This window comes from Callithrix jacchus, chromosome 17 (assembly GCF_049354715.1).
Source record: "Callithrix jacchus isolate 240 chromosome 17, calJac240_pri, whole genome shotgun sequence".
NCBI classification, from domain to species: domain Eukaryota; kingdom Metazoa; phylum Chordata; class Mammalia; order Primates; family Cebidae; genus Callithrix; species Callithrix jacchus.
The window spans coordinates 12,550,273-12,576,270 of NC_133518.1; the positions used below are offsets into that span (position 1 = coordinate 12,550,273).

The 25,998-nt window shown below is 34.8% G+C and overlaps 1 protein-coding gene across 9 annotated transcripts in view; it reads right to left on the reverse strand.

Annotated features, from left to right (window-relative positions):
• The window catches only part of NAALADL2 (N-acetylated alpha-linked acidic dipeptidase like 2), a 1,449,120-nt gene that overhangs the window by 1,405,211 nt on the left and 17,911 nt on the right, over window positions 1-25,998 (reverse strand). Inside the window, exon 2 of one of the 9 annotated variants that reach the window (XM_054246906.2) lies at window positions 15,172-15,244. The exons of the other annotated variants lie outside the window; for them this stretch is intronic. The gene's annotated coding sequence lies outside the window, so the exon portion shown is untranslated. The remainder of the gene's footprint in view (window positions 1-15,171; window positions 15,245-25,998) is intronic. 9 annotated transcript variants of the gene reach the window in all.

Genomic DNA, 25,998 nt, shown 5'->3' on the forward strand with positions numbered 1-25,998 from the left:
CCTCGGCATCATTAAATAAAGACTCTTCTTTCCTCATTGAATTGTTTTAGCACCCTTGTGAAAAAGCAACTGATGATAAATCTGAGTTTAATGGTGTAGAATTTAGGGAAAAAATATTGCCTGAAAATTTTCCAAGATCTCATATCATCATGAGCTGATAAGATGTAGCCAGCAACCAGCAATGGGGTAGAGAAGTGGCTGACCAATATCCAGAGTACAGATACAGTGTGGCAATGAAATGCACGCTTTATCCACACCAATATCAATATCAATGGTGATAACAGCTTAGAAAGGGAAGTATGCTGAAATTGCACAACTGGGCAATGATATCATAAGCCGTTTTTATGACCAAAGTTCAAGTAGATGGCTATGAAAAGATTTTAGATGATCTAGTTAAAAAATGTATGAGAGCAGCTTCCAAAGGTTAGGTGGGGTGTCTGTGGGTGTGAATGGCAGGAATTAAGCAGGATATGAGAACCAATTGTTTAGTAGGCTGATTTAGTAAAGGGTTTAGATCCAATAGAGGATGTGAAACAAGGATGAAGGTTGAAACCGAGTCAGGCAGATAAAGTGAATATGATAAAATCTGGAGGAATTCCATGTGATTATAAAAATAATAGTCGACTAAGAATTTATCCCAGATACCCAAGATATGAAATTGAGAAGTCTTCTTTCCTTCGTTAAAAAGAGAGTTTTCACATACTACATCCTCAGTAAGAACAAGCTTATGAATTTGTAAAGGACTGTGCAACACATTAAGAACATCAGTGCCTACAACTAAGAAGTATTAACTGAGACCTTGCATTGAGGCATTCTATCCTATGCATTATCTCGGTTGCTTTACATATATTATGTCACTTAACTCTCATGAATACCATAAGAGGTTAATCCTATCATATTCTTATTAGAGGTGACAAAACTGAGATCTGAAAAAGCTAAATATCTTATCCAAGTGGTTAAACAAAACAGCTGAATCTAGATTTAAAACCAGATCAAACTGACTTTAAATTATGTGGTCTTTGATTACAGCAGGGAAGATGACAAAGACTCCATTAGGACCAAGCTTAGTGTTTTATGTAAAGTAATATATAAGTGGTATGTGGTTGACAGTATTTCTGATGTTCAGTGATTATTAATATTACCAAAGTTCTGAGCTATCTCCAATGTATTCTTCTCCCTACATATCATTTCTACCTGACATCCATTTCCTTATTTCCATTTAACTCTCACAGATCCATTTCAGTTCAATGTCACTCATAAACGTGACAATTTTAATGTCTTCCAACCTAATATTTTTATATCTTGGCTCTTGCTACTTAAATCCTGGTGACCAACTACTGCAAAACTATCCCGAAATTCAGCTCTGATCATAGCATCTCTATGCTCAAAAACATTCAATCTCTCTCTGTTACCAAATCAAATACATCTAATTGGCCTTTGCATTCCAGGACCTCCACAATATAGCCATTGCTTCCCACTCATGCCTAGACACACCTACTTGCCTACAACCAATATGTACTACCTACTATTGTTTCAGGAACAAAAAACACTCCTACTACATGCTTTCTAAACTTAATGCCTTTATGAATTCTTTTTCTCTGGGACTGGAATGCCTCCCCTATATACCCATTGAAATCCAATCCATATCAAATGACACTTCTTACATGAAAACTATCCTAATTTCCTAAACGTAATTGCTCTCTCTGTTAACTACTTTACAATTTTTCTTGTATACTTCATGTGACAGTAAACGATTCTAGGTTTGTGCACTTACATTATCTCCTCTGATAGACTTCAAGTTCTATTAGAGCAAAGCCTATGAATTACTTTTCTCTGAATTCCTGAATACCTAAGACAGCCTTTGAAGTAATTGGCATTAATAATGATTACTGGACTAAATTATTGAAGTCAAATCAGTATAGTGATGTATCACTTAGAGACATCTGGGTTGCAAATGACATATGATCCATCAGGCTTAGACAAAGAATTGGCTTTGGTTCACATGAACAAACTATGCAAAAGAATGATAGAGCTAGCCTCCAGAATGACACAAATACTGCCAGGAATGTCTATGTTTCTCCTTTGGGCTGGCACTGTTTCTACCAATTACAGAATGACTCTGTCTATGCTACCAGAGCTGCCAGCAGCTTACCAGTTTCCATCCTCTAAGCATCAGGGCCAGAGAAATGTGCAACATCCATCATTCCCTAGCAACTATTTAAGAAAACACCGAAAAAAGGTCTCTGAAAGACACAACTTAGATCACAAATTAATAACTATAGCCAAAAGTTGAGCATAAAAAGGGGCAGCTTTTGTTTAGGTCACATGGATAAACCTAAGTATTCATATGTGTATGGTTTTTGGAGTGCTGGTTTTCTCAGAAAATTAGGGAAGGAGTACTATATAGACAGAACATCTGATGTCTACCACAAGTGGCTAAAAATTTCAGTGATAAATAGTCAAGTTTAAAAAGGAAAAAGGAAAGGGGACTTCTGATTTCTTATCTGGCATGCAAGGAGCTTAGAAGTCACCACTCCATCTTAACAAAGAGTAAAAAGCAGAACACACTGAAAAATCAACTCCTCTTAAACCCATCAGAAGTGAGGTCACACTAATGGCAAAATTCTGCTCCCAAAAGTGGAGAGAAAGACAGGTACATATGGAAAATAATAATTTACCAGAGTGGAAATTGACAAGCAGAAACTTCCCCAAGAAACAGTGGGGTACAAAAATCTAAAATGTAATTGACAAGTTTTAAGAGGATCAATGTGGACAAGTTTGAGATTTTTAAAGCCCTAGGGGGACCCGGCCATCCTGGAGCCTCACACATTTTTAAGTTTTTCCTTATGGAGCTCTATCAGGGTCTCACAGTGAAAACCGAAGAAAAACTTTCTCATGCTCCAAGAGGGAGAGGAAAAGGAATGATTTTGAAATACACTAGATGGAGCATTCTGCTCTTCTCAACAAGGTATATCCATAGGAGAAACTATTTAACCAGAGCCTAACCTCTGAGTTTTTATCAGAGCCTAACTGACCTGGGGGAATGGAAATACCCAACTTCACCCAACTCTACCCTTCCACATGAAGAAAAAAAAATACTCAATTTCAGTAGCCTCTATCCCTCCATGTGGGAAAAGGGAAATATTCAATTCCAGCCATCTCCAGACATCCTATCCCACTTAAGGGTAAGTGGGAAGAACTAAAAAGCATTTGGGTATATACACAGTAATGAAACTTCTGAGTTGAATGGTAGTTCTGTTTTTAGGTCTTTGAGTAATCACCCCTGTTCAGTAAATGGTGCTGGGATAATTGGTTAGCCATATGCAGAAGATTCAGATCATATACAAAATATACATATACAAAATCATATACATCATATACAAAAATCAACTCAAAGACTTAAATATAAAACCCAAAACTATAAAAACCCTGGAAGACAATGTAGGCAATACCATTCTGGACATAGGAATGGGCATGCATATGTTCATAACAGGACTATTGCATGAACACATGCATGCGTATGTTCACTACAATACTAATCACAATAGCAAAAGATACAGAATCAAAATAAATGCCCATCAATGGTAGACTAGATAAAGAAAATGTGGTATATATACACCATGAAATACTATGCAGCCATGACAAATAACAAAATTATATTCTTTGCAGGAAAATGAATGGAGCTGGAGGTCATTGTGTTTAACAAACTAGTGCAGGAACAGAAAATCAAATGCCTCATATTATCACTGATAAGTGGGAGCTAAATGATGAGAACACATGATCACAGAGAGGGGAACAACACACACTGGGGCCTACCAGAGGGAGGAGCGTGGGAGGAGGAGGAAGATTAGGAAAAAGAACTACTGGGTACTAGGCTTAATACCTGGGTGACAAAATAATCTGTACAACAAACCCCCATGACACAAGTTTACCTACGTAACAAATCTGTACATGTACCCCTGAACTTAAAAGGTTTTAAAAACTTACACAGTATTTGCCTATAACCCACGCACATCCTCCCATATACTTTAAATCATAACTAGATTACTTATAATACTTCATACAATGTAAATACTAAGTGAATAGCTGATATACTTCATTTTTAGGTTCATATTATTTATTGTTGCATTTTTTATTATTTTTCCTCTGATTATTTTTTATTTACTACTGAATGAATACAAAGATGCAGAACCTGTGGATATGGAGGGTCAAAACTGTATACTGATTAATTCTTTAAATATGAAAGAGTATACTATTTTATAATGGAGAACTGTGTTCTATATTTTGGGGAGTCCAATTATTTACAGCTCCACTACAATGTCCTAATGTTAGAATATTCATTTCTACTCTTTACAGTAATAATGACACAACTACCTCCTAAGCAAATACTATATATAGAAGCTATACTAAAATGTAAATCACACTCAACACAATAAATCCATCATCTCACATATTTTTCTCTTTGCAATCTTTGACAATCAGTACTCTTTGTAAGAATAGAAAACTGAGGCTCAGAGAAATCATGCCATGCCAAAGATCTGTAGCCTGTTCTACTGGCTATGCTGGCTATTGTCTCTGAGGTACACAGCTCTATTATCAAAAAGGTCTCTTTTTTTCTTTTTCTAGTCTCAGGTACCTTCTTGTTCTATCCTATTACTTTTACTGAATTTTTTTGCTTTTATACTAGGACACCTGAGCTTTTATAATCTCTTCCTAAACAGAAAATGCTCCTTGTCTTTTGAACAAATCAGTTCATTTATTTCTACATTATTTTTTGCTCCGAGACTTTTGCTTCATTTTCTTTTCTCCCCATGCTAATTTTTAAATTCCAACGTAAGTATTCAAGATTTTAAGTCAAGATTTACATTATTTCAGATGGTTGGGGCTGCCAAAGAAGGCTGATCCTTAGTTACTTGGAAGTTACTTTACATTATTCTGACTGTATTTTATTCCTTACTTTTGTGATTTTATATTTAAGGGATAATTACTTTGCATAATGATATGGTTATGCTTTGTGTCCCCACCCAAATCTATAATCTTGAATTATAATCCCTATAATCCCCACAGGTCAAGCGAGAGAACAGGTAGAGGTAACTGAATCATTGGAGCGGTTTGCCCCATACTGTTCTCATAATAGTGAGTTCTCGTGAGATCTGACGGTTTTATAAGGGGCTCTTCCCCTCTTCACTCGGCACTTCTCCTTCCTGCCACCTTGGGAAGAAGGTGCCTTGCTACTCTTCACCTTTCGCCATGACTGTAAGTTTCCTGAGGACTCCTTAGCAATATGGAACTGTAAGTCAATTAAACCTCTTTCCTTTATAAATTACTCAGTCTTAGGCATTTCTTCATGCCATTGTTAAAATGGACTAATGTATATATATAAATAATTATATATATATAATAATTATATATATATAAATAATTTATATATATAAATAAAAATAATTATATATATATATATAATTATTTTTATTGCCATTAAACTTCTACCCTTAGTTACCACAGTAACTGGTAACTATGGCCAAAAGTCAGACCAGTTGTTTTCTCTCAGGGAAGGGTTGGGGAAACACTGGATGTATCTCCATCACTCACAAAGAGTAATGCAATCTGATGTTACTAATAATAAAGCACCAATATTTTAAATGGATGACAAATTATCACTTTAACAAGTCACTCTTGATCATGCATTATGATTTCTTGAGTGGGAACAAAGAGGTAGTGATATGGCTAGCATAACGCAAATTTTATCTTATAATGCTAGAGCTATTAATCTGAAGGCAAGCATGAACATGTGTTCCATATATGAGTGTTATATGTCACATATGTCTCAGGCAATCAAGGTTGAAAATGATTGGTTTAGCTAAAAGATAATCAATTCAAATATAGCCAGGGCCAGATGGAGCTGTGGTATATATGAAGCTCTTGGCAAAAGGAATAAAGCACTGGGATTGGGGAAAGGGGAGTGATGAAATGAACAGTGCATGTGCTAGTTCAAGAATTTAAATCCAGTTCTGTGTTTTAAATACTGGAAAAATGAAACAAAATCTATAAACCAGATCTGGACTGCTGGGTCAATAAGAAACATGTTCATACTATGCTTGAATTAAGTTCTTTAGCATCAATAATTAAAAGTAAAATGAAGGAGCACTTTATTTCTTTCCAACTGTAAAGCAGCAAGAGCCTCTGTAGTGGACATTCATAATATTTTTAGTGCTGATCACCTGACTCCTCCTTCCTCTGATTAGAAAATTACTCTCTCTGAACCTTGATGGGAGCAGAATTCACCTTTTTCTCAAGCTGAAAATGTCAGGAACTCACTTTCTGGGCCTTTCTGCAGTAAGAGTGTGCCACATAACCTAAGCTTCCTCAATCAGACACATTTTGCCAGAATTAGGGGGCCCAACCAAAAATAATGTCGGCAGTAGAGCTGTCAGGAAATAAAGTTTCTGGGGTAACGGCAGCAATGCTATCTGTGTTCACAGAATAAAACCTGCATTAGGGGTTGGACAGAAAAGAATTAATATAGCAAGTGTGAGACTGATATGCTTAAATAGGTCTGCCTGTAAAGTCAGACTTTGGCTGGTATCTAGGAACACAGATCTTGGAAGAGTTCCCTCATTCCCTAATAACTCACTGTACCTACTACATTGTGTGTACACACAACATAATTTATGCTAAATACCTGTTTTCCTTCTAAGAGTCTGGAATTTTGACATGTACCTGGCAGAGGATGCCTAAATGACCCAATAAAAATCTGGGTACTCAGTCTCTAATGACCTTCCTTGGTAGTTAACATTTCACTTCTACTGTCAAAACTCATACAGGAAATTATAAACATCCTCTGTGACTTCACTAGTGGGAGACTCTTGAAAACTTGCACTGGGTTTCTTCCAAATATTGTTCCATTTGCCTTTTCCATTTGATGATTTTGTTTGGTAACCTTTCACTATAATAAATCACAGCCCTGAATACAACTACATGCTGAGTCCTATAATTCCTCCTCACAAGTCATCAAAACTCAACAGTGGTCTTACGGGCCCCCAACACAGGCATCAATGGTAGTGGTATCCTTTACAATTCATTTAAGTAGTGTAATTTGGCTGTGTAAACTTGAATCTGTTTCCTAAACCTCCTGACAATTTCGTGAGCTATCTAGCATTCCTTATGTAAATACTCTTCCCCTTACATCAGTCAGAATTGACTTCTGTTGCTTGCAACTTTGGAACCACATCTGATACAAATTCCAAGCTGGCTTAGGATGTCTTCACTCTTATTCACCATTATGAATGCCTCTCATGTTACTCTTTTCCACCTCAAGAATATATGGTGGCTTCACATTACCTATCCAAGAATCTCCTCATCCTGTCATCTTTAGCAGTTAGAATTATAGTACCAATGCTATTGCACTCCTCTACTCCTGAACACCATTTCTCCACTCCAGCCAAATTTACCTACTAAACTTTCCTACTATCTTTTCCTTCTATCTTCCTTTTGTTCATGCTAGCCAGAATCTACCTTCAATTTTATGCTACAAGTCAATCTCCAAACAAGTTGTAATTAATTCATTGGTTTTCTTACAGGCTCACTGGCTGGAGAATAATCTGGACTCAGGATTGGTATTATCTTCTAGTGTCCTTATTGCTGATGATTAATATTGATTCTCCTATCTGCCCATGTCAGACCCTGACCTCCTGCTGACATTAATTTATGATCTGTTGGACTTGTATGTGCAATGAGTTTTTATCCAGTCAACTTAAAGATTCAAGATTGAAATAATGGGCCTCTACTTTAGTTAGAACTGCCTGGCTCTCATAATCCTGACACCTATCTGGGACCTCTTCCAGTCTACCACCATGTAAAGCCCCAATATAAAAATTCTGTTTGCTCCTCTTACTTCTACTATCAACAACCCACATTTTCTTAGCTGATAATATGTTTAGATTATTAACTGTGAGGATTAAGGAATATCATATTCAGAATGTATGTGATTAAAAAAAATAAGGTGATAATGGAGAGAGAAGTGAGAAACCATCAAAGATTACAGGGATACTAACATAAAGATATTCTAAGTATATTTTGGAGTTTTACATACCCCTAGAGCAAAATCATACATAATATTAAATGAAAGTTTCTATAAAGGCAGGGACACCAAAAAAAAAAAAAAGAAGAAAAAAAAAAGGAAGAAAGAGTAGCTTTTGAAGCAGATGGCTAGGGTGGTACCCTTCCAAAAGTGAAAAAGAACTGCCACTTACAGCTAAATACCTGTCTATTATATCCCAATTCATAGCTATACTCAACACAATACTTCAAGAAATGCACATCAAGGCGATTCTACAGCAGATTTCTGCCACCAATTCCTATGAGGAGCCATCTCTGATATCACTTCATGTTCAGACATACAAATGTATTTTTCAGTGGCAGAGGCTCTGTTTAGTGTTTGCTTGTTTCTCCCTTACCTTGGACCTCATCCTCTTATCCTGTCTTCCTTGCTATAGGTGAAGAATAGGAAGAAACAATAAACCCCAAATCTGTAAAAGCAAGCTACGCACCTTTATTTCTATTTGGATTTAGTTGTTTTTTTTTTTTTTTGAGATGGAGTTTCGCTCTTGTTTCCCAGGCTGGGGGGCAATGGTGCGATCTCTGCTCACCACAACCTCCGCCTCCTGGGTTCAGGCAATTCTCCTGCCTCAGCCTCCTTAGTAGATGGGATTACAGGCACACACCACCATGCCCAGCTAATTTTTTGTATTTTTAGTAGAGATGGGGTTTCACCATGTTGACCAGGATGGTCTCGATCTGTTGACCACGTGATCCACCCGCTTCGGCCTCCCAAAGTGCTGGGATTACAGGCTTGAGCCACCGCGCCCGGCCTAGCTCTTTACTAACTAGTTTTATGTTGTTGCAAGAATTAATGAGTTAACTTCTTTTCAAAACTCACATATTACCATGTCTATTCTCATTCTATCAAAATATTTCATTTTAAAAAATTGTCATAAACTTCTTTAATCTCTTTAAACCATTCTCAAGATAATTCACCAGTATGCTATGATGTTTTATCTTTTTTAATACTATTTGAGAAAAATAAAAACACCAAATTCTTCTACTTACCTATATCTTCTACAATAAATAATACAAAGGTAAACACACATTAGGCAGTTAATGAAAAAATTGATTAACAATCATAATCTACAGAGCCAGAAAGAAAGGAACCAGCTAGCTTATACTTGGTTACTGTAACTAAAGAATTTTATGCAAGAAAATACAACCACATATACTAGTCAGTAGACTTAATGAGGCATTTAGGAAATGTCAGATAGACCATCTCCAACCCGTACCTGTCTGCCTCCTAAAAATATTTTCTAAAGCTGTTGTATAGAATGTATAAGATGTATGGATTATAGAGTCAAACTGCCTGGCCAAAATCTGACTTTCAAGGTCACTTATGAGATCTTCAGTAAATTTACTCAACCCCCTAAGCCTCGACTTTTCTATGTGAAAAACAGTGATAATGATGTTCTCTTGTAACTCTATTTTAGTGAATAAATAGGATAATACTTAGCATACTACTTGACCCAAATTAAGTACTCAATAAATATTATTGTCAAAATGTTTCGGAATTAATCATTCATTTAGAGTTGGGGTTAGGAGGGACTAAAACATTAAACCTCAGTTAAATCTTTGTTAACTTTGTACTATCTCAATACTTCTATCACCTCACATGTGAATATTCAAATCATGACTATGAGATGAAGGAATAAATATATCATAAGTTAGTTTCATCTTGGTATAAACATCTTTACAAAATATTTTTCAGTATAAGTGTAGAGAGCACATAGGTGCTAAACCCTGGAGAGCATAGGAAAGCAGTACATAAAGAATTTGATGCTGCGCGCAGCGGCTCACACCTGTAATCCCAGCACTTTGGGAGCTTGTGGCAGGCAGACTGCTTGAGGTCAGGAGACTAGCCAGCATGGCAAAACCCTGTCTCTATTAAAATACAAAAATTAGCCACGTGTGGTGGCACATGCTTGTAATCTCGGTTACTCAGGAGGCTGAGGCATGAGAATCACTTGAGCCCGGGTAGCGGGGGTGGGAGAAATGAAGTGAGCCAAGATCCTGCCACTGCACTCCAGCTGGGCAACAGAAAGATGCTTTGTCTCTAAAAAAATAAAATAAATTAAATTTTAAAAATTGGACATAAAAAAACAAGGTGTTTAGGTAAAGAACATCAAAATATATTTAAAAAGATACAGAAAACTATATTTATTGTTAATTACCCATGAATACTGCAATTGAACATATTTTCCAACTTTTATCTAGTACATATCTGTTAATATATTCTACTGAGGCTATCAATGAGCACTGTATTTTTATAGAATTAGAGGGAGAAATCCCAAAATCAAATCTGATTTCTAATACTGACTTATTTTCCATAGTTTAAACAAGTGATATCATAAACATTATTTTATCTATATATACATCATGAAGAGTTTAAATGGAAAATGGTTTCCAGGTATTTTTATATTTGCATAGTATGTAAGATAGCACTGTTTTCTAATTATTAAATTCTCAGAAACCTTGTTAGAGGCTGTCGCTAGAGGGAAGTCTTGTTATCTAGAGGGTAAATTGAAATTACCATAATCTTACCACAGTATATTTCTATGAACAAAAACGTACCAGAACATACAAGCAAAACATGAGACGACTATTTCCTTCTAAATCAGTCATAAGTTTCTAAAAACACAGCCAGTCAATATTTGTAAAACATATTTTTAGAAATAATTTTAAATTTTGTACCATAATTGGATCACATGTAAAATGGAAAACGAAAAACCATATTTTGCTTTAAACAACCAATAACTGAATATTGGTATTTTTCCTTTTGACTAAATGTAGTGCCACTCAATACCCTATTATACTCTTCCTGCATGGATACAACCAATGACTTTTCTCCATTAATCTATAAAACCACTTTTTGCTTTCACTCTTTGCACTACTGTTGTTCTTTAACAGTTCCCACAGAAATATTCAGGGCTAACAGCAAAAGAGTAGTACTTGTATAGTTGCTTAGGACAATTATTCCCTATGTATGATTTTTATAAACCAAGAAGCTAAGTCTGCTTAACTCACTGACTTGCCAGTTTTAATCCTTCCCCAGAGGAAATCTATGTGTGGGTAATTTTTGCTCTGGGGCACTTGCAGATTTGTTCCTGATAATAAGAACTGAACAGCTCAGCTACAGCATGCAAATTCCTACTCTGGAAGCATGTTTTTTAATGCTGTGTCATTATTTCAAAAACAAATTAAACAAGAGAGTTCTGTAGAAAGCCAATTAACCATTTTAGGCAGCAACTTAATGCAAGTCATTGCCCCTTACTTTCACCCAACATGATGTTTTGTGATTCTAAGTTGTCAGTCTCTAAGTGTGCATCTATAGCAAGTGTTTGTTTAAAGCGACTCAGAGTTCCTACACAAGTTCCACTGGGATGCATATGTTAAATATGGGTTTTGATTTATTTTCATTTCCTACCTCTGCCATGTGGTTTCATTCCATCCAGTTTTATGCTTTCATACTATTAGAAACAGAATTGGATAAATGTGTGGAAAGAGGTCAGGGCTAAGAATCGTAAGAATGACATTCTAACCCCAGCTCTATGGCATATAAATGATACTTGGCAAAAACTCCAGTTACAGAACAAAATGGTCACAAAGAAAGCCATTTCACAAATTGAAGGTTTTATATACATTTCAAAACAAAGCTAATGTGTATGGATGATTTTTCTGGTTTTTCTTCTTTAATTTTCATGGAATTTAATCTTAATTACAAGTCATTAGTGGTCAATTTCAACAGGGAATATTTAGAGACCTCACTCAAAAAAAGTCTAGTTCCTGAGTCTTTCATACTTCCCTTAGATATTTAGCATTTTCTCCATAACTCCTCAGAAATTCTTACTTAAAACACTTTGATTTGTTGCACAAACATTCAATTGGGTATAGTGCATGAAATCACTTCAGTCCATGCATAACTATATATCCTCTGATGAGAAAAAAAAATAAATGTAATGGATAAAAATCAACATTGAGAGGTAGGTAGGGACTTTATAAGAATTAATCCATTTCTGACCATTTTTAACTATTATTTAAAAATTAACCTTAGCATTTCTAGAACATGAAAGATGTATACTGTATTTCGACGTTTACATAGCACACAAGTGTTGTGTAAAAATTGTATCTATTTCTGAGTATTTATATATACTTAGAAAAAATTATTTTAAGTGCAAAATGAATAAGCCATTGAACAGGCACTGAAAAAAATTAGAACATTTTAAGGAAACATTAGAGGAGAGATCAAATTAACTACAGGAGAGAAAACTAAAGAAAAGAGAGGAAAGCTGAAAGTGAGAAGAGTAAAACACCACAGGACAAAAAATAAACACTGTAAAAAAATAACAGCAGAACACAGGAAGGTATCATAACTGATTCTATAAAGTCTTGAATAGTTTATTCCTAGCCTCTGTACACACTTTATTAGTAACAATTCTGTCCTTTACACCAAAACAAACAAACAAAAAAGACTACTACTGCTCTGTTTTTAGCCTTTAAATAACCATTAACAAATTACAAGGACAGATATTTAGCAAAATCTGATTACACCTTAATAAACTTTCATGGGGGTCTGTGATAATTAATGATGTTCTCACAAATACTTGATTATCTGATTATTTCATTCATTAGATATTATATTTGAAAACAATAACATTGTGTTTAGAATGTAAAGTTTGAATAAAATGCATTAATATTTTAGTGTTAACTTTCAAGATTTAATACAGTGTATGTTTTCCCCTTATAAATCTAGAGATATCTATTCTTTGGATGGCATTTATCTCTTGTATCTTTTAACTATAGTTTACTCTGTTCATCTCCTTGACTGAATTCCTTAATGACAGAATTTCACTTCTTATCTTAAAGTCCCCACAACTACCACAAGGCCCAACACATTCTAGGAACTCATTAAAGCTATTTTGGATAGACAGACAGGTAAAAATATTGATGGACTAGACTCACCAAAGGAAGAGAAGAGGACAGCGGAAAAAGTCATGTTACATTCCTAAACTGTGAATCCCTTGAGAAAAAGCTCTTTTATTATTCACAGACATCATTTTAGCAGTTACTACTGTGTCTAATATATATTAAATCTTCAAATAATATCTGCAGAATGAATGAGTGCTTGATTAATGGTGGAATTTCAGAGTATGTGAGTCTTACAAGTGTGACAATTTGCAAGACTAATTAGAAATGTAGTCTTTTCATAAACTATTCTAACTTTAGTTCCTATAAATATATTTCTATGAAACTAAAAAAATTAATTCCACAATTATGTAAAATTACACTCATTATTTTTATGGTCATCCCTTATGTATCTTTTTTTTTTTTGAGACAAAGTCTCACTCCGTCACCAGACACTAGGCTGGAGTGCAGTGGCGTGACCTCTGCTCACAGCAACCTCCGCCTCCCGGGTTCAAGCAATTCTCCTGCCTCAGCCTCTCAAGTAGCTGGGACTACAGTCACTCACCACCATGCCCAGCTAATTTTTTTTGTATTTTTAGTAGAGACAGGGTTTCACCATGTTAGCCAGGATGGTCTTGATCTCTTGACCTCATGATCCACCCACCTCGGCCTCCCAAAGCCCTTATATATCTTAATCATTGAGTAATCTAATATTTTCTCTGAAATATATTCTGTGTATGCTGCAACCTCAGTATTGTCCATTTTATTTTCTACAAAGTTTTTTCTTTCACTTTTAATTGTTTTATATAAAGAAACATTTTTATTTAATCAAGTCAGTCCATCTTTTCCTTAATGACTGGTTCCCTTTCTTTTAGACTTTGAAATTCCTTTATTTTAAGATATTTGGTAATATCAAATTTTGTTTTTCCTAATTTACCAGTGGCTTTATTTTTTATTTTACTATTTCCAGATGGGACTTATTTTTCTCTAAGCTGTTAGGTGAGAATCTAAATGATTTCCTTCTTCCAAAGAAAAATTCTAAACACCATTTATCAAAGATTATCTGTCTTCTCACAAATCTGAGTTGTCTCCTTGATAACATCTTTATATTACTATATATAATCAAGTCTTATCTATCCTAACGACAATGTCTCTATCACATTAAGAATGACTAACAGAGAATTAGCCTGTTAACGCCATGTGTTGCATCCAATATGATGGAATAAACTGTCATCCACTTAATAATTTCTTTCTACTAACAAAATTCTCAATTGCTTTACCTGCTCTGAGATTTACATATAATATTGGAAATACATATTTCACATGGTTAGCACAGTGTCTAAAACAGAGATCAAAAAGCATTTCCTAAATTGAACTGAATTATGGCAAGTCTGATAGAAAGTCCCACAAGTAGAAAGACATTTTAAACACAAGAAGGTGGAAAGTTCTTCCAAGTAATGAGAAAAGTTAAATGGTAACAGGAGAATTTTACAAGAAGCACACAACTAAAAAGTACAGATTTCGAAAATTTTCTTCATGCCAATTACTATGGAAATATTACTGATTTTTAAGTCATCCCCCTTATAGTTAAGGTTAGGTTAGCTTACACTTTCATTAATGACAAAAATCACAGTGGCAAAATATACTTTAATTTTCATTCTTCACTAACTAACACATACTTAGCTATCAATGAAAAACTCTCATCTTTAATATGACATGAGAATGTTTCATTCATAAATGCAAACTTATGACGCTAAATTTCAAACTCCAAAACCTCATGACTACATGCAGTTTTCAAAGGAATTTTAATTTCAAATTTGTTCATTAAAATTTGTGCAATCAATGGCCTGAGGAAATTTTCACTAGAAATATGTTAAATTCAGTTAGGCATTATTTAGATAACATATGTAATTTTCATTAAGCTGAATTGTGAGAAGATGAGATGCTATTTTATACTGGCCTCTGATACGGTTTGGCTTTGCAAACCCACCCAAATCTAACTTTGAATTGTAATATCATAATCCCCACATGTCCACGGGAAGGACCCAGGAAGAGGTAATTGAATCATGGGGACAATTTCCCCCATGCTGTTCTTATGATAGTGAGTTCTCACAAGATCTGATGGCTTTATAAGCATGTGGCATTTCCCCTGCTGGCACTTACTCTCTCTCCTTCTGTGAAGAGGTGTCTTCCACCATGATTGTAAGTTTCCTGAGGTCTCCCAGGCCACAAAGAACTGTGAATCAATTAAATTTCTTTTATTTATGTATCAACCAGTCTCAGGTATTTGTTCACAGCAGCATGAGAACAGACTAATACAGCCTCAGAATATTAATTTATCCTTTATCCGGAAAACATTCTTCATTTCAAATAGCATCTAATCAAATAGTGAAATCCATAACAAATGAACATATTTTATCTTTTTTAGTCCAAAGTCAATATTGTTACCATCTCTCTCCTCTTCCTCTCCCTATGAAAAAAAGTTCTTCCAACTTTCATATTCTCAATAGGTAAGGCAATCTCTTGATAAATTTAATATATAAGACTCAACTATGTTTAGGCATATTATGTATCTTTTAATAAGAACAAGTAGTTGACAAACAGTAGTCATGAAAGGGAAAGGCAAGTCTTTCAAGTTTGAAACAAAATTCCATTAACATAGAAAACTAAGGAGCATTCACAGGAAGGAAATTTTTAAGGTCAGGTGATTCCTGTTATTAGCCAGAGGAGGAAAAAATAAGATGGTGGCTATTGACACTGAAAAGTGAGTATGGAAATAAATGATTCTTTATAGGGTTGATGTAATTAAGCAGAAAGTGATGCTTTCTTGGAGCAGATCATCTACGACTGTCACAGAGGCTTTCAAAACTTAATAATCCTCAACCACTAACCAGGTCTATTGATCTGAGCTGGCAGGGAGGGCAGGGGTGGGGAGTTTGAAACAAACAAGAGATAACTAACATTCACTGAGACAAGTATTATTAGCCCATCTTACAAATATGAAAATTTTGGTTTGAAGTTTGTAAGAAACAGGAAAAGTAACACTGCTAACTGGAAGACATATCACGGTTTAAACACAAATTTATCTTCTTCCAAACATAATTCCCTCTCTACTATACCACATACACAAATGCTTCCGTCAAAAGAAATTTACGAAGTCATATATAGAAAATTATAGGATAATATAATGTAGGTGATATTTTCGTATCTCCTACTCATTGAATGTAATGATACTGCACAATAAACACAAATGTGACAAAGAAAAAGCTGGTTATAAAAAGTCTCTATCAAGTGCAACAAGTGGCTCTGAACAGCACTTGGGATTCAGTCCACAGTGAGAGGCAACTGAGGCCTAGTGGTGTAGACTGAGAATATTACGGTTGGGAAGATACTAGCAAAGTAATTTAATACTCGAATTTGAGTGTAAAATTAAAATTCCAGATGGTGAAAAAAATTTGTATAACAATGACAACAAAAAAACAATAACATTACAGTCATAGTAATTATCAGGAAACAAATTTGAGAGTCATAATTTTGTCCTCACATTTGATGAAACAACATAGTAAAGCAAAGACACAAAGTGACCTTGATATTTTAAAACAAAAAGAAATACTGTAAATGGAATTTTGTGATCCATTCTTCTTATGCTGACACTCACCAATTCACCCTCCACATTCTCACCCACACACACACACTCACACTCATACTGGTACTCTCCGAAGACAAGTCTTGTTCCCAGGACCATTTTTATTCAAGCACTCAGAGCAGAGTCATAAACTTAGCTGTTCAATAAATACTCGCTGAATGAATAGAAACAAATGACAGAGAAAGTGTAACTATTCAAGTCCATTTAGTTCTATCAAGGAGAATGATCTTCGAACTGGAAAAGGTAAACATAGTTAAGAGCCAACTGAAGCCTAAGATAGATGGATAGAAAGTATACATGTCTGTCTCACATGAATAATTTTGACTCCTCAGTTCCAGATAAATTATAACCCAGAATTTTCTGATGAAGTACAGCTACAATCACTGACTGTGACAGAAAGATGACATGGAAAAATAAATCCTGCTCAAAGAGTATAGGATAGAAACTACAAAGAATGGAGACAGTCATGTAATTCTCTAGACAATCTTTAGAATACATTATTTTAAAAATTATTATTTAATAGATGATGTCTGAGATTATACAAAAGAAAGCACTGATACAACAGCTATCATCAGTTCATTAAAATATCAGGCCATATTTTAACTTTTTTATTAGAATTACTAACCTGTAACATTTGGACACCCAAAGCTATTGAATCTTAATAATATTATGAGAAAAAATATTATTGCAATTTTAAAGATAAAGACACTAGATCATACAAAGTTAAAGCAATCTGCCCAAGGTCATGGAGCTAGTCAATTATGGGGCTAGGACTCAAAACTCTCTGCTTGCAGAAGCCTTATTTTTATAACCAGTATTCATACCAATTCATATAAAATCTCTGAAAATATTGGATAGTCTCATGGAATATTTGTACAAAAAAATGGAATAGGCTGGATGACCTCTCAATAGGGTAGTTTCAAAACAGACTGAACATTTGCCCAAGACTCTAATTGATTAGAAGATCATTATCAATGTGGAGTAACTGTTTCTAATATCATGCCTCAGGATTCTATATTTATTGTTATCAATGAACTGAATGAAGATATAGCAGGCTTATGGGTTACAAACAGCATAAATCTTGGGAGTCATAATGTTTCTTTCAGAAGACAGAGTAATTTTAAAGGAACCAAAGGGATTTATGGAAAAGCTTTTATATATAGGTTGAAATATAAAAGAAATAAATGTAAGGTCTTAACTTAAAGCTAAAATTACAAACTTTTGAAAACATAAATGAAAAATAACCTACCATGTTTTAACCATCAAATTAATACACACTGCAGATAAGACCACTCTTGGGGGACAGTTGGGAACCTTTTCTGAAAAGATGTTAAAATATACCTCCCGTTTGATGCACCAATCCTACTTCTAGGAATTGTTCATGAGGAAAAAAAAAATAACTAAGGATGTATGAAAGCATTCAGCTGATTTATTTATAATAGCCCAAACTGAAAACAACCAAAATGTCTGACAAAGAGGAAGCATTAAAACAAACCAGAGAATCAACAAATGATGGGGTATCTGAACAGTAGAATACTCTTCATTTAAAATGCCTGTAGAGACCCCTGAAATAAAGCTGCACACAGACAACTAACTGGTCTTCAATGAAGTTGACAAAAATAAACAATAGGGTAATTATACCCTATTCAATAAGTGGTGCTGGGGAAACTGGCTGCAGAATAATGAAACTGGACTCCTACCAGTTAAGATATACAGAAGTTAACTGAAGAAAGATTAGAGACATAATGTAAGACTTCAAACTATAAACATTCCAAGAGACCTAGGAAATATCATTCTAGACATCGGCCTAGTCAAAGAATTTATGATTAAAACTTCAAAAGCAAGTGCAACAAAAACAAAAATTCACAGTTTAGACCTAATTAAACTAAAGAGCGTATTCACAGTAAAAGAAACTATCCATGGAATAAACAGACAACATAAAGAATGGGAGAAAATATTTTCAAACTATGCATGCAACAAAGGACTCTTATGCAGAATCTCCAAAAAACACAAACAAATTAACAAGCAAAAAAACAACCTCATTTAAAAAGTAGACAAAGAACATAAACAAAAACTTCCCAAAAGAAGATATATAAGTAGCCAACACATATATGAAAAAATGCTCCATATCATCAATCATCAAAGGGCTGCAAATCAAACGCACAATGAGATACCATCTCACACAGTCAGAATGGCTATTCTTAAAAAGTGAGAAAATAACAGATGCTGGCAAGGTTGTGGAGAAAAGGGAATGCTTATACACTGTTGGTGGAAATAGTAAAGTGTTAAGAAAACTGTAACTGAGTACAATTTAGAATTTTCTTTTTACTTTTAAAAACTTTCTTTTTGCTTTTAAAAAATTGAGTTTTTCTATGATGAGTAAATGACAAATACGAGAATATTTTAAGTAAAAGCTTTCAGCCAGGCACGGTGGCTCAAGCCTGTAATCCCAGCACTTTGGGAGGCCGAGGCAGGTGGATCACGAGGTCAAGAGATGGAGACCATCCTGGTCAACATGGTGAAACCCCGTCTCTACCAAAAACACAAAAAATTAGCTGGGCATGGTGGCGCGTGCCTGTAATCCCAGCTACTCAGGAGGCTGAGGCAGGAGAATTGCCTGAACCCAGGAGGCGGAGGTTACGATGAGCCGAGATCACAGCCACTGCATTCCAGCCTGGGTAACAAGAGTGAAATTCTGTCTAAAAAAAAAAAAAAAAAAAAAACCTTTCAAAGTACTATAAAGATGGGAATTGTAGAGACAATATAATATTAGTTTGTGTAAAAAAAATAGTGGTTCATGTAAAAAATATCTACATATACCAATGAACGTCAAATTCAAACTGAGATAACAATGTGTCTTAGATAGGGAAAGAACTGTTAGGCCTTAAAACTAAAACACACACATACACCCCCATCTAACACAAAGCAGGTGAGAGCTTCACTACCATTAGTATATTCAGACCGTGTCTGACGACTGGCGTTTGCTTCTACATACCACATTTCCAATAAATGATGTCCAGAAGAGAAGCAGTATGATAAAGCAGTATTATCAAGGAAATTATAGCCTATGAAGGACAGTCAAAACAACAAAGAACCTTTATCCTAATGTCTCTTTTTCAAATAACTTAAAGGCTTTTATTTAAATACTGATCACAGAATATAATTAGGCCAGGCGCGGTGGTTCTTGCCTGTAATCCCAGCACTTTGGAAGGCCAAGGCAGGCGGATCACCTGAGCCCAGGAGTTCAGGATTAGCCTGGCCAACATGGCGAAACCCCGTCTCTACAAAAAGTACAAAAGTTAGCCGTGCATGGTGGTGGGTACCTGTAATCCCAGCTACTCAGAAGGCTGAGCCACAATAGCTTGCACCCAGGAGGTGGAGGTTGCAGTGAGCCAAGATCACGCAACGGCACTCCAGACCAGACAACAAGAGCAAGACTCCATCTCAAAAGACAAAAAAAAAAGAACATAGTTATGATCCAATGCATATAAGTCAGGGGAGAGGTAAATCTGGGTATATTTTAGCTTTACATGAAAATGAATTCTGGCCAGGCATGGTGTCTCACACCTGTAATCCCAGCACTTTGGGAGGCTGAGGTGAGCAGATCACCTGAGGTCAGGAGTTTGAGATCAGCCTGGCCAACATGGCAAAGCCCCGTCTCTACTAAAAATAAAAAATAAAAAAATTAGCCAGACATGGTGGCAGGCTCCTATAGTCCCAGCTACTTGGGAGGCTGGGACACAAGAATTGCTTGAATCCAGGAAGCAGAGGTTGCAGTGAACTGAGATCAAGCCACTGCCCTCCATCCTGGGCAACAGAGTAAGACTCTTGTCTCAAAAAAAAAAAAAGGAAAGGTAGAAAGAAAATGCATTCTAACACTACTTAGTAATGGAATACAATGGCTCAAGTAGGAACAGTGAACTCTCTTCACACTAACATTCCTCATGACAATCTGACCCCTTATTTCAAGGAAGCAATTTGAATTTTGAGTACCTCTAGGCTAGCAATATCCAGTTACCAGACTGTATCCTACCACAGACAGATTTTCTTCAGGGTTTCTTTTTGTAACTAAATGAACAGAACTGGCTACTTGAGAAGTTAATCAAGTCCTTATCAGTCAGTAGCAGTGTTCAGACATGAGAAATAACCAATTTGTGGGGAATACTATAGAAGAGAACTTTTCCATAAGAGAGAATTGTACTAACCAAGAAATAATGTATTTTTCTAAAATAAACATCCTATAATTTTTGTCTTAATCTTTACCATATAAAAATACATATTAACATTAATAAGAATAAAATTAAAATTCCTAAGGAGTTTAGAGTATTATTCCTAAAAAATATTTTTGTTCAGCCATATTTATTAATAATTCCATTAGAGATATATGTGGATATAACCATGAATATATATCATTTTATTCCCTTTTTTATACACAGGGCATCTTATCACACATATTGTTTTGCAGTTTTCTTTTTTCACATAAGATTAAGTCTTACAGAGTTCTCAGTTCAGTATTTAAAGTTTTATCATCACTTTATATAGCTATATAGTATTCCATTTTGTGGAAGCATGATGTTTATTTAACCAATTCCTAGTCAGTCCTTACTCAGTTTTTTTTGTTTCCCCTACCCCCAGACAGAGCCTTGCTCTGTCACCCAGGCTGGAGTGCCATGGTGCAATCTCAGTTCACTGCAACCTCTACCTCCCAGGTTCAAGCAATTCTCCTGCCTCAGCCTCCCAAGTAGCTGGGATTACAGGCTCCTGCCAACACATACAGCTAATTTTTGTATTTTTAGTAGAAATGGGGTTTCACCATGTTGGCCAGGCTAATATTGAAGTCCTGACCTCATGATCCACCCGCCTTGGCCTCCTAAAGTGCTGAGATTACAGGCGTCAGCCACCGTGTCTGGCCTCAGGTTATTTCTAATCCTTGCTATTACAAACAATGTTGTAAAAATAATATTATAAATCCATTATCTCTCACATATGAAAATATAGGTTGAAATGAAAATGTCATGTTAAAGGGTATAAATATAGGTAATTTTCATGACTATTAACAAATTGCTTTCCAAAGAACTGATACTTTTTACTCCCATTAGCAATATATGAGTACTTGAAGTCTCTCAGTTTTTGATAATTAAACCATAGAGTTCCACAGTGGTTTATTCTGAAAAGACTCTCATTTCAAGATAGACTATATAAACCATAAAAAAATATTCTAATAGGTCCTATTTTCATTAACCTAAGAGAGTGTAGACAGTGGACAATATTCTAAAAGTACCATCCTGACTTCACCAAAAGGAACTACAACTTCAACAAAATGCTGTTAAAAGGAAAAATGAAGCAAGCTCTAACGGTGACATTTATATAAAGAACTATGTGTGTTTAAATATGAGTAAACAAATGTCTCATGTATGAAACCCAATCTCTCTTTAATAAACCCCTCCAACCCAAAGTTTGTTATGGTTGATAAGGAAGGGGAAGTCCTCACAGCGGGCAGGGGTCACCTGGGCCTCGAGCACAACTATCATTTCCTAAGATGCAATGTTCTCATTGGGAGTCCTAATTAGGGTTGTTACAGCAGGTGCATTCCAGGAACACTACATCTTTCCCTTTATCCTGTAATTGTCTCCTAGTACAAATGAGACAGGACTATCAACAACATGATACAATTTATGTGTCATAGCAACTAAGCAACTAAGACTGGTCACCTGAAATCCATTTTCCCCTGGTTCACAGGAACAGAGTTTTAGCTGAACGAGTGGCCACTCTTAAAGAGATTGCATTTCTGGCCTCCCTTGCAGCCATATGTAGCCATGGGACAGAGTTCTAACCCAAGGGCGTCCAATCTTTTGGCTTCCATGGGCCGCACTGTAAGAAGAATTGTCTTGGGCCACACATAAAATACACTAACACCAAGGATAGCTGATAAACTTAAAAAAAAATCTCATAATGTTTGAAAAAGTTTATGAATTTGTCTTCGGCCACATTCAAAGCTGCCCTGGGCTGCATGTGAGCCATGGGTTAGACAAGCTTGTTCTAACGAATGGAATTTGAAAATGTTTGACTACTGACTACGTGCTGAAAAGGAAATTACTTCTGTTCTTTCCTCTCTTTCTTCAGTTAGGACCATAGGAGAATACAGAGTAGAAAGAACTTGAGACCCAGTAACCTTGTTTGAAGCTAACCACTCTGACCGTCTGGACTACCCTACCACCATTGTGTAGAAAAATAAGCTTCTACCTCATTTAAGCCAATGTAACTGTTGGGTCTCTTTGATATGGCAATTTTGTTTCTGCAAACACGCATACACACACACACAAACACACATGCACATACATATATTAAAGACTGGGTAATGGAGATATTAAGAAAATAAAGGTATTAGAAACTTTTTTAGTAATACTAAAAAAAGGGTGTGTATATCTTTAGTTATCAGGGTACAAGACAAGCAAAAAATAAAGATAAGTAAAAATTCATTAACAAAATATTTGAAAGATGACTAAATAGAAGATTAATATATTTTCTATGCCCAGAAAATGGACATAAGATTACAAAAGTATTAAAAGAAACACTATGCTGTAGTTCATCAAATGTCTTATTTTTATGCTGTATTTCAAACATCTTATTTTTTATTCAAATGATTACTTATCACAATAGAAAATCAGAAAAATTCAAACCTAACGACTATTTGAAAACATTTAAATTCATTTAAACTTTTAGTGATTTATATAACAAATTTGGTATCTTATAATAACCGATAAGAATTTATAAGAAAAGATGTTGAAATTCATTCAGTAAACATAATTGAATATGAACTCTGTATTAGACAGATACGGTGCTGGCCTTTGGAATACAAAGATGAATGAAAACACTCCCCTGTTTAGGAGACAATCACTAGCAAATTTCACTAATTGTGCTGTTATATGCAGATAAAGCTTTTCAGTTCAATTGTGTTAAAATATTTTCAATATCAATTACTCAATTATTTTTAACACACACATGCAAATACATACATACACAGAGAGAATCTAACCTAAAGAGTTTCAAATTTTTAAAACATTAATATAATAATTATTCACATAACATATACTTTAAAATTACTGACATATTTTAGTCATGAAAGCACTGTTCCTGAAGTAAGACACCAAAGTTCTTAGGCCTTTATATATAAACCATGTGCTTGACAAAGATGGTAAAATGTTTAAATATAACAGCATGGCCACTAACTGCTTCCTGTATATTCTGAATGAATTTATTCCAATTATTAGAGGAAGGAAAATATGGTCTAACACTTAGATATTATATTTCAATTAACATTTTGACCTCAAGAGTGAATCATAATAGGATAGCTTAGAGTACTGTTATCTACCTGAAAATGATAAATATTTAATCCAATAAAATATAAACTGCTATATGTACTGTATATTAACCTAATTTAATGATCGCTTAAAATACTGTCAAAAAATCGAATATTTTATTAATTTTAACTAACTTTAATGGATTCAAATCTTGGAGAAGCTAGTTGTTATATTATACAGCTAGTTTCTGCCAAATGAAAATATAATTGTTACAATTATATTGTTATAAGGTATAATTGTTATAATTATAAGATGTTACATCTTATTCATTTTAAGAACCTGTTTACAGTTTACAAACTACTGTACCACTTGGACTATCCTCCTACCATTATGTGATGGAGAAATAAGTTTCTATTTTGTTTAGGTGAATGTAAATGGCTTAATGATAAGACCACTTTCCTGTTTTCCCCCTATAAATTACTATGCATCAAAAAGTATAACAAATTAGGGTAAAATTGCACCAAAAAATGAATCTAACAACTTTTAAAAATGATCATTTCAGAGTTAAACTTATGGTAAAGTTTTTGTGCTATAAAAACTACTACTGCTTATGCTAAAAAAAAATTACGTATAGATTGGAATAAGTTTAGAATACTGCAGTCTCATGTATATTGTTTCTGTAAACATAAAACACTTTTAAGAGGACTTAAACATTAATTCATGAAATCAGTTTCCAAACTAAAGAAAATATGGCCTATATTTAAAAATAATAATAAAGGTTGAAACCAAGAAATGTTGTAGCTCAAAAATATGAGATGTTTTTCTGGAATTCCTTATTTTCCCCACCAATATATTTATCAGCTTCCTAATTTACAAGTATACCTCTAACTCCAGTGATTCAGTTTATTTCTTACTTTACTTCACGCTCTTCAATCACTTCTTTTTAAATAGGCACTTAAGAGAGAAAGCAAATTTAAAAGTCTGAATACAAAAGAAAAATAGAAAAAAAAGATAGAGTATAGCATTAAATGTAGCATTTAGGATTTTCACAAAAAGAACTTGAGATATGCCTACATATCAAGTATTCTTCACTCAACCTAATGGCTTTCCTTCCTTGCAATTTGATAGCTATTTCTTAAAACAAAGAATTTAAGCAAAATCATATTGGTTTATCTAACAACCCTTCAATTTGATACCCAGTCTTCTTGTCAAGCTTGACTATAAAGGTCCTTTTCATGTAGATGTTACTTTTCATGATTCTTTTCATCATTTTCTCTCACTGTTCCAACATTATTACTGTTTCCAACAACTGGAAGGCTTTCTACATAGCAGGACAAAAGCAGACTGAGCAGGGATAGTTGAGGACCATAAGCAGTCCTGCTGGTTCTTCCCCACAGGACATAACGTGGTATGATGCAGATTTTGCTTGACTCTCTGCAGGATCTCACAAAATCTGCAAATCTCCCCTGCAGACCCAGTAACAAAACTGTATTTTCTGAACTGTCTACTCTGTACAATGGTTTAACCTAGCATTCTTCTAAAGAAGGTGATTCACTGCACACAAGTCATCAGAGACTGCAATTACTTTTACTTTTAAACTCTGCATGTTCCCATGGCTAATTAAAGCCCAGAGATATATAGACTATTCATAAATAGCTTTATAACGACATGACAGAACTCTGACAATGAAGCAAAGAGTATGACTGAATTGTCACTTTTATAAAGTCTACTGGCACCCTTATTTTATAATCAATCTATCAATTAAAACACAAACAATTAAAACCGTAATGTTGTAGGACCTTCCCCTATTCTAACTATAAAACGTGAATTGGCTTACTTCAGCTAGTCATTGCATGCTAATACTTGTTTAAATGGTCCTTTCACCTTTTCCTACTTTCAATTCAAGAGACTGCTGTGAGAGCTATTATCTCAAATTCAGAGATGCATATCTTGACACCTCTCTACCAACACTGACTTAAGTCACTAATTTAAATCTTGTCAATTTTGATTCCAGCTCTGTCTTTATTCTTTAGAGTATCAGCC